The sequence below is a fragment of the Crinia signifera genome, chromosome 3, assembly GCF_055691185.1.
Source record: "Crinia signifera chromosome 3, ASM5569118v1, whole genome shotgun sequence".
Taxonomy (NCBI): Eukaryota; Metazoa; Chordata; class Amphibia; order Anura; family Myobatrachidae; genus Crinia; species Crinia signifera.
The window spans coordinates 242,489,335-242,507,834 of NC_139219.1; the positions used below are offsets into that span (position 1 = coordinate 242,489,335).

Sequence of the window (18,500 nt, forward strand, 5' to 3'; positions counted from 1 at the left end):
TTCTTGTGGCGATTTGCGTCACACCCCCCCACCCCACCCCCCCCCCCCCCCACAACCCCCACTCCCGCGATTCACGGCACACACACACACACCTCCCCCGCGATTCTCGGCACCCCACCCCGTGACCCCCCCTCCCGTGATTCACGGCACACCCCCGCGACCCCCCCTCCCATGATTCGCTGCAACCCCCGCCCCGTAACCCCCCCTCCCGCGATTCGCGGCACCCACCCCCGCGACCCCCCCTCCCGCAATTCGCGGCACCCCCCCCGCGATTCGCGGCAGCTCCAGAAATAAATTGCACATGGAAAACACTGACATGGCTATGGTCGACAATGAAAAAGGTTGACATGAGTTTTTGAAGTTTTTTTTTTCATTTTTTGAATGTTTTCATATTCATTTTCATGTGTCGACATGGACACCAATGAAGTGCCACACTTATGTCAACATTTACATGTGTTGACCTTTCTGTGTTGATTTTTTCTTGTGGCGATTCGCGTCACACACCCCCCCACCCCCCACCCCCCCCCGCAACCCCCACTCCCGCGATTCACGGCACACACACACACCCCCGCGATTCTCGGCACCCCACCCCGTGACCCCCCTCCCGTGATTCACGGCACACCCCCCGCGACCCCCCCTACCATGATTCGCCGCAACCCCCGCCCCCGTAACCCCCCTCCTGCGATTTGCGGCAACCCACCCCGCGACCCCCCTCCCGCGATTCTCTGCAATCCCTCCCCTCCCGCGATTCGCAGCATCCACCCCCCCACAAACCCCCCTCCTGCAATTCGCGGCACCCCCCGCGACCCCCCCTCCTGCAATTCGCGGCACCCTCCGCGACCCCCCCTCCCGCGATTCGCGGACACCTAAGTTGCAATACAGGGCATCTTTCATACAATTCTAACCATATTTCTCATATACAAACGTTCACAAATTAAGGGGGCGCAGCCCCTTACGACGGTGTGAAGAGCGCCCGTAGGGCGCGATGAATCACCTAGTGTTTAATAAATATATTCCACTTATGAAGAAAAGTCTACAGTTCAAATTGTTGTGCTCATCAGAGGCTATTTCTGTTAACTCGTTTTGCTAAAATTAGACTAGCAATATAGGATTACACTTTATGAGGTCTTAATGAAAAGATAATTGTCATTACAAGCATAGCAGGACAAGCTGCCGTTTCCGTTTACTGACACAGTCTCCTCCTGTTTCATAACTGTAAATTCTGTTACAGGACACCATTAGGCGATGGCAGTGTTAGGCAGACATTGCACTGCAGTATTTGTTGGCAGACAGCTGTGACATATTTTAGATTACAGTTAGCTTCCTGTAGGAAAAGAAAAACCGAAGGTGAAAACACACTCTCAAGCATTCAATGAATGCCTCTTATTATTGTGTTGGCACAGCCTGCGAGCATTTACTTAGTCATCTCCGATCTGACTCTTGTCACTTCTCTTACCCGTAAGCACTATAAATGTCCCTTTTCCAATTTAAAGTGGAGTTTATTACACATTGTAACCCGTTAATCACTACAATGTCCACAGTTACTGTAGCTAATGAAATCTGTGGGTCTTAACGGATCAAGTGGTAACTCTGGGAATAGGCAACATTTATTTTAATTGTTAAAGCAATTTATAGTGCACTTATTTGTAAAATGCACTGAATCAGAATGCAAACTTTGTAAAATGTGCAAGCTTGAAGAATTCAAGATTCAGGGAGGTATTCAATCCCGGGTCGCGACTGTCGGCATGTTCCAAAAGCCGTGACCCTCGCCCGTTTACGTTTTGCTGAACTGCAAATCGGCAGGTGGGATTCAATGTCCCGTCTGCCGATCAGCAAAAAGGTGGGGGGTGTCGGTGCTAACAGCAATGGATTGTCGAGATCCGCCTGTGATCGTGACAATTAACAGCTGTTCTCGGCAAAACGGGTCCGACAGCTTTTAAAGGCCCTTATTCTGAATCGTGCGGTACGGCCCGCGTGCGGCCGTACCGCCGATGTTTTCAGTCTGCACATGCGCAGAGGTCAATCTGCGCATGTGCAGCCCAATTCGCCGCAGACGTAGTTCGTCCGCCGCAAAGGGGGCGTATAGGGGCGTGAGGGGCTTCATACCCTCATTTCCCTATGCATACGCCCCGCGTTTCATGGGCGTTCCCATGCAAACGCGGGGCGTATGCATGCTAATGAGGGTATGACGCCAGTGATGGGGGCGGGAAGCTGACGTCGCCGGATGTCAGCTCTCAGCCCCCATACAAGCTATCACACGGACGATTGTCCGTGTGGTCTCAGCTTGCGGGACCTGGTGGGGCGTGCGGCCCTGCCTTCGATGGTCGCCGACCATCGAATGCAGGGGGCAGCTCCCACCATGGTGGAGGCGTACGCCCCACCATTTTCTTGCGGATCGCCAGCCGTCCGTGTACGGACGGCCGTGGCGATCCGTATCGTGGGCGGGGATTGGTTTGTGCGGCCGGAGCACCGTGTGCGGCTCCGGCCGCACAGATCTGAATAAGGGCCAAAGTCGGGCCCATTCTGTCGATCTGCCTCTTCGATGCAGTCGGGAAAGACCGCATTGAATAAGCGCCCGCCGCTATGTCCCCTGTTGGAAATAGAGCCGGGGATAGAATACCCCCCACTAGCCCTGAGAGAGCCCATGACAATCGGTTGTTCTCTTGTTCATAAGGCACACAGCCTATACTAAATCTCCAACAGCAGGACAGGTTTTCTGGCTTATAAAGCAATATCGTCAATTCACAGACTCCCTTACATGGGGACACATCACATGCTTGTGCAATAGCCTGGTGTGAGTATAATGATGGACATCTGCTACATTTATAACATATTGGGGATTTCGATTACTCTATATGGTCAATTGACTTATTTTTTTTAATGTGTTATTAGCCTTGTTTTAATAAATAGCATATAACTTGATATTATCAGGCATACAGTACTATTGTTATTGTTTAATTTAGTCTTGGCAGACTTACCCATTATTCACTCCCCCGCGCAGCTTCTTCTCCATTCCTTATTGGTCTTTTAACAAATTTGAAAACTTTGTTTGTGAGCTGCGGCAACTGAGTGAATATTCAAAACCGTTCATTGATAACCTCGGTTCAACACACCTCCAGCGCAAAGAGTTTGTTTGTATACAATATAACCTGTTCATAAACCTGTTTAGTTTCTTATCAAATAATTCTATCATTCTATCAAAGCTTATTTGGTCCTTTTTTCGCTTAAATAGTTGAAGATATGATTTAGCCCAAACAGTCAAATATAGATAGCCAAACTGATCCTAGCAGATTTTAGGCTTGAGATCCACCAGAAGAACTTCAGGTAATGCTAACAGTATGCATGAGCTCACTATCGCATAACCATCTATGTAAAGTCCTTCTGTTCTGCATTGAAGTGCGGAGCAATTCAAAGTGTAGAATGTAAGCTCTAACGAGCAGGGCCCTCTCTCCTTATGTTCTTCTCTAAGAATACTGTATATCTCTGCCACTGTTATATTACATCAGCATCCACTGCTGCTACCGTCTTTTATTTACCATGTACTTGACTTAATTTGCATTTGTACTGTAAATCCCTATTTTTTTGTTTTGTTCTTTTGCTCATCTATGTATTGTCAGGTGCTGCAGAACCCTTGTGGTGCCATATAAATAAATGATAATAATAATAATAATAATAATAATAATAATAATAATAATAATAATAAATAGTTTATTACTTTCCATCATTGGAAAATGAATCTTGATAATAAAAAGTTAGATTTAAAGGAGAAAGTAAAGTTTTTTTCTTTTTTTTTTTTCTTTCTTTTTTTAAATAAGGTTAAAAAGGCTTTAAAATAATGCCTAATAACATGCTGCAAAGACCTGGTCTTACCTACAGGTAGACACTTAAAACTATAAATGTAAAATTGGAGCAGATGTTTAGCGAAGCAACTAAACAGAGCCCCATACACTCCCAAAAGATGATTTGTAATAGTTTCCTCAATAATAATTAATGTTTTAACAAGGGAATCATTTCCTTCAAATTAGCACCTACAATAAAGCGTATTTTGTTAAATTAAGAACATTCTTGTTTAATGAAGACGATTACTAAGGGTCACTTCTAAAATCCAAAAAGCGACAACCGCATGAATGTGTCATCACAATAGGATATACAGATGTGGCCAAGTACATCGTGGTTTACAACGCGCTTTTGAGGTCTCTGAGTCGCGAGTTGTAGATTGCGTTATGTCCTGCGTTATGTCCCACACCATGTAATACATAGTTTAACCACTGGGTGACAAATGTTCCACGTTAAGACTACGGTGCTGAATACAATGATGTTGCAGTTGACATTGATCTGTGAGAAGCTGGCCAATCAACATTCTTCACTTTATAAAAGAAAAAAAAATCTGTCTTCTACAAAACGAAATGTCAGGCTGCCACGCAACTTCCCACTACAGATTTTGTCCAACTTCCCACTTCAGATTTTGTCCTTACTTTAGAGAAAAAGTACTTACAGTACTTTAGAGAAAGAGTACTTGAATTAAATTAAAGCAGATCTGTTTGGTTATACATTTTGTTGGTACAGATTGCTATATGGAATCCATGCTAACCTTTACTAATGCTGGAAACTTTCACATGGTATATTATTTACGGAGGTGTCTATCATTATGCTGTACTGCGCCATGAAAACAGCGCAATCTACTGGGCATGTCTCATACTTGACTGTACAGTATATTGTACACCAATGTAGCAACTGAAATCACAGGTTTCTGTGGCCTAGCGGTTAAAGACACAGTTACTGTATACTGTTAGCAGCAATACTGGTTCGATCCACAGTGTGGTACAGGTTTTTTTTTTTTAAACGTACTATTTTTTTTTTTTTCATTTTTTTAATCAATAAAGTAATTTGGTGCTTTGCAAATTCCTTTTGCACAAAAAAATTAACAATGGCAGGCTGCAATTTACATGATACAGTTATTGTCGTTACATACTGTAAGTTACAAAGAACGTTTTTATTTTCGCAAGAGTAAATTTTCCACTTCATGTAAAAATCCTTAATTTAGGGAAAGAGTACTTACTTTACAGAAAGAGTTCTTGGATTAAATTCGCAGGAGGAGATATGATCAGATATACATGTCATTGGTACAGATTGCTACTGTATAAATATGGAATCCATGCTAACCTTTACTTTTTTTTTTAAATGCACTATTTTTTTTTTTTTTTTTTTTAAATCAATAAAGTAATTTGGTGCTTTGCAAATTCCTTTTGCACAAAAAAAATAACAATGGCAGGCTGCAATGTACATGATACAGTTATTGTCATTACATACTGTAAGATACAGAGAACGTTTTTTTTTCTCGCAAGAGTAAATTTTCCACTTCAGGTAAAAGTCCTTAATTTAGGGAAAGAGTACTTACTTTAAGGAAAGAGTTCTTGGATTAAATTTGCAGGAGGAGATATCAGTTATACAATTTGTTGGTACAGATTGCTACTGCATAAATATGGAATCCATGCTAACCTTTACTAATGCTGGAAACTTTCACATGGTATATTATTTACGGAGGTGTCTATCATTATGCTGTACTGCGCCATGAAAACAGCGCAATCTACTGGGCATGTCTCATACTTGACTATACAGTATATTGTACACCAATGGAGCAGCTGAGATCACAGGTTTCTATGGCCTAGCGGTTAAAGACACAGTTACTGTATACTTGTAGCAGCAATACTGGTTCGAGCCAAAGTGGGGTACAATTTTTTTTTTTTTTTAAACGTACTACTTTTTTTTTTTTTTTTTTAATCAATAAATTTATTTGGTGCTTTGCAAATTCCTTTTGCCTTTTGCACAAAAAAATTAACAATGGCAGGTGGCCATGTACGTGATACAGTTATTGGCGTTACATACTGTGTTGCAAAGAATGGTTTTTTTTCACACAAGTAAATTTCCCACTTCAGTTAAAGGTCCTAACTTTAGGGAAAGAGTACATTCTTTAGGGAAAGAGTACTTTGATTAAATTCCACACAAGTAGATCTGTTCGATTATGCATGTCGTTGGTACAGATTGAGTTTGAAAGTCAATGCATGCTTCTGCACCTTCCCCCATGATCACTCATTAGCATTAATTCCCATTGAGCCCACTGTTTACTGTATACAGTATGTCTGTAGCAAAAAACCTCCCCCAGCCACTCTGTGCATGGTCACATTAGTGCCATGCAATCCATGCAATGCGATCTCAGTAGTTTATGGATAGAGTACTGATAGACATTTTTCAGTTACCGTAGCTATGGAATAAGCTTAAGCTATGGAAATAGCGCAGTCAGTCAGAACTTGCGTAAGTTCTCCCGGGCACCAGGGCCGGTGCTAGGGTGTCCTTCGCCCTCATGCAAACCATAAATTTTGCGCCCTTTCACATTGCCAATGCAACAAGCTGCAGCCCGATTGTGGGAGCGTATGCAGCATGCAATCCTATGGAAGATCTCGGGTGCATGTACATGTTTGCATACACCATCTCAGTGCTGTGTCCGCAAAATGTTGCAGGCACTAAAGGTGCCCATACACGCTATGAGAATCGCATACGTTATGGGCTAGATAGCATCGCACGGCATGCATGTAATGTGTGTGCGATGCGATCCGAAAGCAGTACAAAAAGTGTGTGCAGCACATACTTTTTGTACTGTGCGATGCGATGCCCGCGGGAGCGCAATTGCAGCGTGTATGACCACCTTTAGGCACATAACCCAGCCCATTATTTAAAAAGTGTCTGGCACAATAATATACTGTAAGGCAACAAAGGGGGGTGGTCACTAGAGTGACTCAAAAGGGAACATGCAAACGGGTTTTTGGGGCACACTTGATGATAATGATAATTGAGTTAATGTGAAGAGATGATACATGGGTGAGATAAGACTTAACTTTTAATTCGAGAAATAACTAAAAAGGAGTGATATTTAAATCGAGTGCAAAATTGCACTAAACAAGACACTGTTTATCCAATAAATTGTATGTGTAAATATCACAAGGTATAGTATACAGTGGATAACCTGTCAAAGAAAGAGAAGGTCCTTGATATAATTAGCAAAGTGGGCGCAATGTTAAGATAAAAATACACATATACCTGTGTCAAAAGTCCCTGTAATTAGACAGAATTTGTTCAATTAGTATCAATATAAGGAATTGAACAGGGTACAGGTATATAATTGTGGATGCTTGACACACCAAAAATGATAATGGATTTAAGAGAGAAATATCAATCTGTCTCCGTCAATTATGATGGGAAATCACTACCCTAGATTGGGAAGTAATGTTAGAAGGTCACTACCTGACAGTATTCAAAGGTCACTACCTGACAGTAAGAGGTAGTAACAGAGATTAGAGAGTGTGGAAGATAGACAAGCTACTTGGAGATATAGTAAAATTGAGCTTTGTCAAGAGGGTGATCTCCTGCCTGCAGTCTTAATTACAACACCCGGTATTCCCAGAGAGTCTCCCCAAAGGTACTAGCCGGGCCCATCACTGCTTAGCTGCTGAAATCGGAATGGGTTCAGGCGATCCAGTGTGGTATGGTAGTAATGTGTATTGGCATGCGAGGGGACACCAGCGTTTGATGCTCAGATGAAAATAAAGTGCTTCTGCTGTCAGAGGCGCCGTCAATAATCCACCCTGGTGCTCACCTGCATTGCAGGGGGAATGAGTATGACGCGACTGGTGAGAGAGCACTGAAATGAGAAGAATTCAGCGAAATGGTGGGCTGGTATCAATGATGCAATCTCCAACCTCTGCTGTCCACCATCCACCTTAGATGTCCAATGGTGAATGAGAGAGTCAGGGATTGCTGATCTTACCCCAGAAAGGAAAAAGGAAGAATAAAAATTGGGGCAGCACAACCAATGATGTTGTTGCTGGTGAAGTTGTTGCTGATAATTGACTGAGATTTTACCCAAAATGACAGTGATTGGAAGATCCAAAAAATTGGTTTTGGGTTTGTATCCTCAGTAATGGTGCATCTTAGTCCCCATAAATGTCAGAGAGTGGTAATTTCTGACAGGAGCTATTGTGTCACCTTGAGGAAGTTTTATTGCTGGATTGCCCAGTCTGTAGGCTATATAGACAGATGTAGCAATTTCTTTCTGCTGTGTGAGAAGGCAGATAAATTCGACAGACTGGGTGGTAGATTCTGTGCTAATGTCCACAGAATATGGGGGAGGGGAAAAGAAAGGAAAAAAGGAAATGCATACAGTGTTTAGGTGCCAATTACAGTCATATAAGCATGCAGTTAGGATCAGAAATTGTTACTGTCCCCAGTAGTGGTCTCTGTTAATAGTAGTATTATGTCCACAGTATGGTATAATAGTGTTGTACACAAAATTTACTGCAAATAGAATGGTGTGGTGTACACAGAATTACTAAGCAGTAGTTACAAAGGTAATATCAGAAAGGGAAATTTCCGTGCACCTGGCACGGTAGCAGCTGCAATCAGGTAATGCCGTGATGGCTATCACTGCCAGTAGTGGTCTCTGTTAATAGTAGTATTATGTCCACAGTATGGTATAATAGTGTTGTACACAAAATTTACTGCAAATAGAATGGTGTAGTGTACACAGAATTACTAAGCAGTAGTTACAAAGGTAATATCAGAAAGGGAAATTTCCGTGCACCTGGCACGGTAGCAGCTGCAATCAGGTAATGCCGTGATGGCTATCACTGCCTGTAATTACTGATGGGGATAGGCAGGGTTAATAATGATAGCAGACGCTGGTGGATTTTAAATGCTGGTTTCAGCGATAAGTGCCCGGCTCACGGCTCCGATTTTAGGGGGCCGTCTGTGACAGCTGCAAGCAGGATTGATAATGATAGCAGACGCTGGTGGATTTAAAATGCTTATTTCAGCGATAAGTGTCCGGCTCACAGCTCCGATTTTTCGGAAGCCGTCGGTGGCGTACAGAGACTTGAATTGTCAGTCTGCGGGTAGGGAGTTACGGGAAGGCTAGGACAGCAAACTCCCCGGGGGGAGTGGGGGGAAAAAAACAGTACTTAGCTTGGACGATGCGGCGCCCGGCGCCAGCTGACGGGAGCCGCTGCTTCAGATGTCAGGTAGTGACCAACATGAGAGACGGAGGCTGGGGGTGTGTCAGAGGCGTATCCTCACACGTGTTTCGCCTGTAGCTTTCTCAAAGGACGCTGACAGGGGAGTAAAACAGCCGGTATATGTACGTGGCTCTATCCAATTGGAGCCAGGGGGAGGCAAAATTGATGCGTCGTATATGGGATCAAATGGATTTGGCCGTGAAATAAATATTTGACACGCACATAAAAGGGGGGGTTTTTTTGGTTGGAGACACAGGACTGAAGATACTTTTGCGCTGTAACCTGATGGTAACTTGAGATTATTAATAAAGCGCAAGTGGTGGGCTAATATTGACAGAGAAGCTGTAATCGCTTGAGGAGATGCTCCTGTGATAATTAATTATGTGGAAGAGTGATATGGACAAAGTAGTTGCGAGAGGGATCAGGAAAGATCTTAAAACTGCGCTTTGATAATGTTGTTGATCACCTCTACAGTGGCCAGTAATCGAGGGATGAAATGAAGATATGCAAAGCTTGATATAAATGTTTATGTGAATATGTAGTAATACTGAATGTTCTTGCTAACCAAATATCAAAAATGAAAATAAAATTGATAAAAAGGCACTCAAAATGGTCCTGCATAGAATCATTGATGAAAGACAAAAAAAAAAAAAAATATAAGAATTTTTTTAAACGTCTGTATTGTTGTAAAAAATATATATTGATGCGATGATATCAAATAAATCATGAATGGGTGGAAGCATATGTGTGGATGCTGGGAAATGCTGATACTAGCAGAAGAAGGATTAATAGGGGTGAAAACTAATGGGAAGTGAAAATATATGTCTGAAAGAATTAAAAAATATGAAAAGATATATTTTATAATAATGGAAAATGAAGAATAATAATTGAAAAAAATGTAAATGAAACAACTTATGTATATATTGTGTATAAAAGATATGGTAATGCGACAGTAATGAAAAATAATAATAGGGGTGAGAGCCGAGGCTTGCCTGAGTTAGGGAAAAATGGTCCCAAATAGGGCATACTACTTGGCTAAGGGGGTGGGGATAGGAGCATGTTAAAAACTGGAAAGGAGTTGGGAAAATTAGCGAGCTATATGAAAGTAGATAATTGGGGGATGATGCTGAGTGATTTAGGGGGATAACAAATGGTGCTGAGAGCAACAGTAATTGCAGGAAAGCTCGGTAGTTAATGCCATAGTATGGACCCTTGAGTAGAGAGAGACAGGAATTACAAGAAGGCACTGTAGTTAATGCCCTCGTTGAGGCCTTTGGGAGTCAGGGATCCCAGGTGGAAGATCCACCAGCTTTCTTTGCGGAGGAGTGCTTGGTTGGTGTCTCCTCCTCTTCGTCCAAGATGAAGTTGTTCCAAGCCGCAGAATTTGAGATCGTTGGTATTGGAGGCATGTTTTTTCAAGAAGTGTCGTGCCACCGATGTTAGTGTCTTCATTTTGGATTGATCGCTGACGGCATTTCTAATGTTGCCTAGGTGTTCCAGAATCCTCTGTTTAAGAGGTCTGGAGGTCATACCTATATATCTCAATTGGCATGGGCATGTGATACAGTAGATGACATTGGGGGTTTTACAATTGAAGTGTTCCCTGATCTTAATTGATGTTCCAAATTTGTCATCAACGGTCTTGATGTTAGTGACATGACCACAAGCTTTGCAGTTGCCGCAGGGATAGGTCCCAATGGTCTGTGGTTTCTTCGGTTGGTTTGCCGTGTAGTGGCTATGCACCAAATTGTCCTTCAAGTTCGGTGCCCTGCGCCAGCTCATGTCCACTCGTGTGTTCAGGTTAGCGGCGAGATCGGGATCAGACAAAAGAATAGGCCAATGTCGTTGGATGATATTTTTAATTGATTTCCATTCCTGACAAAAGTTTCCTACCAGTCTAATCGTGTTGGACGTGGTATCTTTGGGACTTTTGAAAAGGATCTTCTCACGAGAGGTGGAGAGTATAGCTCTTTTTGATCTCTTGATGAGTCTTTTCGAATAGCCACGTTCATGGAGTCTCTGGGATAGATCTTCACATTTGTCTTTGAACACCTGATCATCAGAACAGTTGCGTCGGAGTCGTAAAAACTCCCCTTTTGGGAGATTATCGATGGTCGGCGGGAAGTGTGAGCTGGTACTGTGGAGCAGACTATTAGTAGAGGTGGATTTTCGATACAGTTCCGTGGAGAGCATGTTGTTGGTATCCCTGTAAATTCTCAAGTCCAGGAAGTTAATACTGTTACTATCACATTCGAAAGTGAACTTCAAATTCAGGTCGTTGGTGTTTAATCGATTGATGAATTGGGTGAGATGGAGCTTGGACCCTTTCCAGATAACAAGAATGTCATCAATGTATCTCATCCAACTTTGGATACATTCCGTATCAGGGTCATTTTGGAAGACCACTTCCCTCTCCCACCATCCAAGGAAGAGGTTTGCGTACGTGGGAGCACAGGCTGCTCCCATCGCAGTACCTCTTCCCTGGACGTAGTAGTAGTTCTCGAAAATGAAGTAATTTTTCCGGAGTGAGAAGTCCAGGAGCTCCAATAGAAACTCATGAAAGGGGGTGATGCCTTCCATTTGCATGAAATATCTCACTGCTCGGATGCCAAGATCATGCTTAATACAGTTATAGAGTGACTCGACGTCTAATGATTTGAGAAGATGGTCATCGTCTAATTGTATGTCGTGAAGTTTCTGGAGGACGTCTGTGGTATCCTTGGTATAGGACGGTAAACCGACCACATGGTGACGGAGATGGATGTCCAAAAAGGTGCACGCATTCTCAATAAGGGAGCCATTTCCAGACACAATCGGTCTTCCAGGTGGTTCATCCAAGCATTTGTGGACCTTTGGAAGCAAATAGAATGTCGCTACTCTTGGTGTGGGATTCTCCAGATACTTGTATTCTGATTTTGTAATGACTCCATTGGCCACTGCCCTGCCAATAATTCTGTTATATCCAAATAGGAAATTTGAGGTGGGATCGAACATAGATTTAGTGTAACATGATGTGTCGTTGAGTTGCTTGTGTGCCTCTTTCAAGTACATCGGGACAGGCCATATGACTATGTTACCACCTTTGTCAGATGGTTTGACAACAATATCCGTTAGTTCCTTGATTTCTCTGAGTGCTTTTGCTTCCTGTTTGCTCAAGTTGCCCTTAGGTAAGAATTTGTTCATTTTTTTCTTAAGGTATAGCTGGTCCAGGTCCTTGGCCACCAGGTTCGTAAAGACCCGTACTTCCGGGCAGATGGTGTCTTGAGGGAAGAATGTCGAGCGCTTCTTACATATTGGTCTGCTGTTATTCGGTTCTTCCGGGCTCTCCAGTTCCTCAAGCTCTTGAATGGCCTGTAATTCCCGTGTTGACCATTCTGGGATCCGTTCTGAGTCGGTGGACTCCTTGTGAGAGGCATGGAATTTAGTGAGAAGAAGTTTGCGACTGAATAACTGAATGCTGGTTTCCCATCGGAATCTATCAAATTTTCCAGTCGGTGAGAAGGAGAGACCTTTGTGTAGGACGTTTTGTTGGTCAGTGGTCAGGATGTGGGAGGACAAGTTGATGATTTGGAGGCCGGTAGTTGATGGGGCTAATTGGGTTTCTTCCTCTGTGACTGCCGGCTTGGTTGTCGTGGCTCCCATTGTGTCCAGTCTCTTCTTCGATTTCTTCTTAGACCTTCTTGTCTTCCTCCCCCTCGGTAGGATCCCCTTCCCCCTGCAAAATCTAAAAAATGTTGCTGGTTGTTGGTATGTGAGTTGTCATATGAGTTGTCACTCAGTTCATCAGCGCTCGAGTACTCTGACTCTGAAGGGGACGGTGTACCTCTTTTCTCTTGATTATAGTTCTTCCTTGGGGCTCTTTGGAAATTTCCCTTTCTGATATTACCTTTGTAACTACTGCTTAGTAATTCTGTGTACACCACACCATTCTATTTGCAGTAAATTTTGTGTACAACACTATTATACCATACTGTGGACATAATACTACTATTAACAGAGACCACTACTGGGGACAGTAACAATTTCTGATCCTAACTGCATGCTTATATGACTGTAATTGGCACCTAAACACTGTATGCATTTCCTTTTTTCCTTTCTTTTCCCCTCCCCCATATTCTGTGGACATTAGCACAGAATCTACCACCCAGTCTGTCGAATTTATCTGCCTTCTCACACAGCAGAAAGAAATTGCTACATCTGTCTATATAGCCTACAGACTGGGCAATCCAGCAATAAAACTTCCTCAAGGTGACACAATAGCTCCTGTCAGAAATTACCACTCTCTGACATTTATGGGGACTAAGATGCACCATTACTGAGGATACAAACCCAAAACCAATTTTTTGGATCTTCCAATCACTGCCATTTTGGGTAAAATCTCAGTCAATTATCAGCAACAACTTCACCAGCAACAACATCATTGGTTGTGCTGCCCCAATTTTTATTCTTCCTTTTTCCTTTCTGGGGTAAGATCAGCAATCCCTGACTCTCTCATTCACCATTGGACATCTAAGGTGGATGGTGGACAGCAGAGGTTGGAGATTGCATCATTGATACCAGCCCACCATTTCGCTGAATTCTTCTCATTTCAGTGCTCTCTCACCAGTCGCGTCGTACTCATCCCCCCTGCAATGCAGGTGAGCACCAGGGTGGATTATTGACGGCGCCTCTGACAGCAGAAGCACTTTATTTTCATCTGAGCATCAAACGCTGGTGTCCCCTCGCATGCCAATACACATTACTACCATACCACACTGGATCGCCTGAACCCATTCCGATTTCAGCAGCTAAGCAGTGATGGGCCCGGCTAGTACCTTTGGGGAGACTCTCTGGGAATACCGGGTGTTGTAATTAAGACTGCAGGCAGGAGATCACCCTCTTGACAAAGCTCAATTTTACTATATCTCCAAGTAGCTTGTCTATCTTCCACACTCTCTAATCTCTGTTACTACCTCTTACTGTCAGGTAGTGACCTTTGAATACTGTCAGGTAGTGACCTTCTAACATTACTTCCCAATCTAGGGTAGTGATTTCCCATCATAATTGACGGAGACAGATTGATATTTCTCTCTTAAATCCATTATCATTTTTGGTGTGTCAAGCATCCACAATTATATACCTGTACCCTGTTCAATTCCTTATATTGATACTAATTGAACAAATTCTGTCTAATTACAGGGACTTTTGACACAGGTATATGTGTATTTTTATCTTAACATTGCGCCCACTTTGCTAATTATATCAAGGACCTTCTCTTTCTTTGACAGGTTATCCACTGTATACTATACCTTGTGATATTTACACATACAATTTATTGGATAAACAGTGTCTTGTTTAGTGCAATTTTGCACTCGATTTAAATATCACTCCTTTTTAGTTATTTCTCGAATTAAAAGTTAAGTCTTATCTCACCCATGTATCATCTCTTCACATTAACTCAATTATCATTATCATCAAGTGTGCCCCAAAAACCCGTTTGCATGTTCCCTTTTGAGTCACTCTAGTGACCACCCCCCTTTGTTGCCTTACAGTTTAAACACTGAACATTCCCTTGGGAGCACCACCAGCCAAACACTGCTACTATATACCCTTCTAATAAAAAGCAGTAATTATGCTGGTCATCTCTATCAAATACCCGTGTACAATTTGTTAATCAATGTAATTTTCAAACCAGTGCCAATCCCTTTCTCTAATCCACAATAATATACTGTAAGTTATGGAATGATAAAAATCAATAATACAATACTTTATTGAAGAGGATGGAGATGCTTGGTAATTGAAAGAAGTATTGGAGGATTGATTGAAGAATTGGATGATTGTTCTTAGGGTTGGATGATTGGATGAAGAATTGGATGATTGAATAAAGAGTTGAATGATTGGATGAATATTGGATGGTTGGAAGAACAATTGTATGATTGGAAGAACAATTGGATGATTGAATGAAGATTGGATGGTTGGAAGAACAATTGGATGATTGGAAGAACAATTGGAGGATTGAATGAAGATTGGATGGTTGGAAGAACAATTGGATGATTGGAAGAATAATGGGATGGTTGGATGAAGATTAAATGATGAAGTTTGAATGTCCTTGCTGAATTGGATCGTGGCTGCAGAACCAGGAGTAACCGTGGAGAATAACCGTCAGGATTGAGGAGAAAGATAATACCCCTTTGGGGGGCTAACCTTGTCCAGTCCGTATTGGCGGCAGCAGGTTCCTTGGTACACAGGTGTAGCAGTGAGACGATCAGCAGGAATAGAAGAGAACTTCACCAGAGGCGCAGGAACTGTAGTAACTACTACAGACAGCCAGGAGTGAGCAATGATGCTTAGGCATGGACATCATTGTACTGGCTGCCGGTCTTGCAGGGCAAGTCAGTACTTAAGGAGTGAGCTGTGCGGCGATTGGATAGCCGTTTGACAGCAAGGTGGAGCCGCACAGTACAGGTTGCAGGATCCCAAAAGATGGCGGCCGCCAGCGGAGGCGACAGAAACCAGCCGGTGGTGAGTGTGCGCAGCTGTGCAGTTGCCGGCGTTTCCAGACAGAGGCCTAACCAGGCACAGACACACATGGCGGCTCATGTCTCACGCCACCTATGCCCTGTATGGCACCGGAGCACTTAGCACCACTGTCACCACGTGGTGACAGTGCGGGAACATGCACCCCACCAGTACAAGGAACAGGAGTGGAGGTGAGCGCCAGGGTAGGCGACATGCTGATACAGGACCCAGGGCTAGGCACAGCACAGGGGAACTGGGTAGCAGCCATGGTGATCGTGACATCATCATTGTTATCTGGACATTCATCCTTATTATTTAATATTATTTTGCCTGTCTTTTCCTCAAAGAAGTATTTGAGTCCCTGTATGACATCTTTTATTAAACCCGCTCGTTTTAACCCTACTGCTGCTGCCTCGTCTCCAGTCCCTGAACACCACACAACCCTATAAGAACCATTAACCGTGACAGTTTGCACTGACCCGATGGAGTCGGGTGAAAATCTTTGGCAGGGATCTTTGGCAGATGTATTGCAAGGCATCATGGTCCGCCTGGAAAAGTTGGAGTCCTCACAGTGGCAAGTGGCGCAATTCCTACAAACGCTGACTTCTCCACCAGCTGCTCCTCCAGTTGCTGCAGCAACATCATAAGCTCCTTCAGGAAGTTCCTCTGCCACGCTGCCAGCTGGGTCTATTATTCCTCCTCATCTGCATCTGCCAACCCCCAGCAAATATGATGGGTCTCCTAAAGGATGTCGCGGGTTCTTGAATCAGTGTGATGTGCACTTCACTCTCCAATCATCCAAATTCAAAACTGCCAAGGCACGAGTGGCCTACATCGTCTCACTCCTCTCTGGTCCAGCCCTGGATTGGGTTTCGCCTCTGTGGGAACGAGCAGATGCTCTGCTGAATAATTATGACGATTTTATCACTTCCTTCAAGCGAATCTTTGACGAACCAGGTCGAGTATCATCTGCAGCTACAGAGATTCTGAGAATTCGTCAAGATAGCAGACCAGTGGGTCAATATGTTGTGCAATTCCAGACGCTATCATCTGAGTTAGGATGGAATGAAGAGGCACTCGTCTCTGCTTTCTGGAATGGCCTAGCCGGTCGCCTCAAGGATGGATTGGCCACCCGTGATACACCCTCCACCCTGACATATCTAATCTTCTTGTGCAATAAAGTTGATCTGCGGATTCAAGAGCGACAACTGGAGAGAGCTCGTTCTGATCGCTTTGTCCTCGTCCCTCCCCTGCTGTTACTCCTGTAAAAAGTGGATTGTCTACTACTTCTGCCACATAAGAACCAATGCACATAAACTGGTCTCACATTTCCCTCGAAGAAAAGAACCGACAACGTCGAGACAATCTTTTTATGTACTGTGCCTCTTCCTCCCATCTCCTGGCCTCTTGTCCACTCCGTCCGGGAAACGACCGCTTCTAATCCCCATGAGGGAGGTTACCGTAGATTAGGAGTGTTATTGCCATCTCCCTCTACCATAGACTCTGCTAGACTCAGGCACAGCGGGAAACTTCATTTCGGCCGATATCGCTGCACAGCTCTCCATACCCCTCCAGCCATTAGAGCAGCCTTTGGTCCTGACAGCCGTTGACGGTAGCCACATCTCCAGTGGTCAGACTGTACCAGTATATCTTCAAGTTGGAGCGCTGCACCAAGAAAGGTTAGAGTTTTTGGTCCTTCCACAGTCCTCTCACGCTGTAGTTCTGGGAATGCCGTTGCTTACCTTGCACAACCCCTATGTTGAGTGGCTAACTATGGAGATTAAGGCCTGGAGTAAAGACTGCTTTTCTTCTTGTTTATCTCGAGTCATACCCGTCCTTCTGAGTGAGTCACAAGCATCCTCTTCCAAACTCCCTGCCTCCGCCATATTACTATCGCCACTTCATCTGAAATTTCTCCACCATAGCAGCACCTCTGACTGCACTCACCCGAAAGGGGGCCAATCCTGCCCAATGGCCGCCCGAGGCCTCCGAGGCCTTTTGACAACTAAAACAGGCCTTTATAACCGCCCCAATCCTTCTTCAGCCAGATGTGAATAGGCCCTTCATCCTGGAGGTCAAAGCCTCTTCAGAAGGAGTAGGGGCAGTCCTTTCGCAAAAAGGAGAGGATTCAGAGCTTCACCCTTGTGCATATTTCTCCAAGAAATTTCTTCCGGCAGAAAAGAATTACCCCATTGGAGCTGCTAGCAGTTAAGTTAGCCTTTGAGGCGTGGCGGTACCTGTTGGAGGGGGCTCATCACCAGATTACAGTCTTTTCAGATTCTTTCTTACGTCATGTCCAGTGTCTCACTTCTCGACAAGCCCGCTGGGCTATGTTCTTTGCACGATTTAACTTCCAAATCAAGTATCGTCCAGGGGTTTTAAACAACAAGGCTGACACTTTATCTTGTTCCTTCGATGCCAGTTCAGACTCTGAACCTCTAAAGCAGCCCATCCTGAACCGAGTAGTCTTCGCTCATGTCACTCCTCATCCTACACCTCCTTCAGGTAAGTTCTTTGTGCCACCCAATTTACGCAAAAAGCCTCCCGTTTTGCTGGACATTCCTGTATTCAAAAGACTTTGCAAATTCTCCTGCATTCATATTGGTGGCCGACCATTCGGCAGGATGTACCAAACTTTGTGTCATCATGCGTCAAGTGTGCTCAGCACAAGACCTCTCGAAATCCTCCGTCTGGAGCTCTGCTACCACTATCCATCCCAACGGAACCGTGGACGCATCTCTCGATGGACTTTATATCCGAACTACAGCCATCTGGCGGGTATACTGTCATCTGGGTGATAGTCGATAGATTTTCAAAGATGGCCCACTTCGTGCCCCTAAAGTCCCTGCCTTCTGCTCCTGTGCTTGCTCAACTCTTCATATTGTCCATCTTCAAGCTTCATGGTCTGCCAAAAGAAATTATATCCGACCGGGGTGT

The 18,500-nt window shown here is 43.9% G+C and overlaps 1 protein-coding gene and 2 pseudogenes across 1 annotated transcript in view; 1 reads left to right on the forward strand and 2 right to left on the reverse strand.

The window, feature by feature from the left end:
- The window catches only part of FNDC3B (fibronectin type III domain containing 3B), a 348,736-nt gene that overhangs the window by 191,803 nt on the left and 138,433 nt on the right, over nucleotides 1-18,500 (reverse strand). The gene's annotated exons all lie outside the window — the stretch shown is intronic.
- LOC146065353 (5S ribosomal RNA) lies at nucleotides 7,435-7,552 on the reverse strand (annotated as a pseudogene).
- LOC146065365 (5S ribosomal RNA) lies at nucleotides 13,802-13,919 on the forward strand (annotated as a pseudogene).